Raw genomic sequence first — 1084 nt, forward strand, 5'->3', positions numbered from 1 at the left:
CTCAGAACGTAACGGCAGACGGAATACCGCTAAGCATTTCGCCTGGCGTGCTAACGTTTCTTATTTCTTTATTGCCCACAAGGGGCTAAACATAGAGGGGACAAACAAGGACAGACAGTGCGTAACGACCCCAGTGCGTAACTGGTACTTAATTTATCGATCCCGAAAGGATGAAAGGCAAAGTTGACCTCGGCGGAATTTAAACTCAGAACGTAACGGCAGACGGAATACCGCTAAGCATTTCGCCTGGCGTGCTAACGTTTCTGCCAGCTCGCCGCCTTAGACGAAATGTAATTTTATCATTCACCGTTAGTAACTGTTAGTACGCGAATAATAATCCAAAACCAGGATCAATATGCGTGTGCACACTAACATGCGTTTATATTGCTTTACTGCTGAGTCATAAACTACTAACTTACCAGGAGTTATTACTTTCTCTTGAGAAGAAATATTATCACCCACTTCCCCCTCCTTCTTGTCTTCCCCTTCTTTTCTCCTACCAATCCTAAATTTTCTCTTTCTCTCCTCCACCAGGCACGCTTCTCTTTTATTTTTCTTGGACTCTTTTCAAATGTATAAACACGGTGTCCCAATATATTAACTTACAGTTGACCTAGTAAATTACCCCAGCCCTATATTCACAAAGAAACTTGACCTGACTAGCTTCGATCTCACTAAATTCTCTTCCTCCTCCTCCTCCCCCTCCTCCCCCTCTCTGTTTCTTTATTCTTATTCTTTTCTTTAGCACCTTTAGACATTTTTTCCACTTCCTCTTTTACTCTTTCACTTGTTTCAGTCATTTGACTGCGGCCATGCTGGAGCACTGCCTTTTAGTCGAGGAAATCGACCCCAGGACTTATTCTTTGTAAGCCTGGTACTTATTCTATCGGTCTCTTTTGCCGAACCGCTAAGTTACGGGGACGTAAACACACCAGCATCGGTTGTCAAGCGATGTTGGGGGACAAACACAGACACGCAAACACACACACACACACATATATATATTTATTTATTTATATAAGGGCATTACTATGCAATAATGCCTCACGCTATGAGGGGCTCTAAGGTCAGACTACCATAAAAA

At 42.8% G+C, this 1084-nt stretch overlaps 1 protein-coding gene across 1 annotated transcript in view; it reads right to left on the reverse strand.

The window, feature by feature from the left end:
- The window catches only part of LOC106872338 (solute carrier organic anion transporter family member 2A1), a 21046-nt gene that overhangs the window by 16681 nt on the left and 3281 nt on the right, over positions 1-1084 (reverse strand). The gene's annotated exons all lie outside the window — the stretch shown is intronic.

The sequence above is a fragment of the Octopus bimaculoides genome, chromosome 24, assembly GCF_001194135.2.
Source record: "Octopus bimaculoides isolate UCB-OBI-ISO-001 chromosome 24, ASM119413v2, whole genome shotgun sequence".
NCBI lineage: Eukaryota > Metazoa > Mollusca > Cephalopoda > Octopoda > Octopodidae > Octopus > Octopus bimaculoides.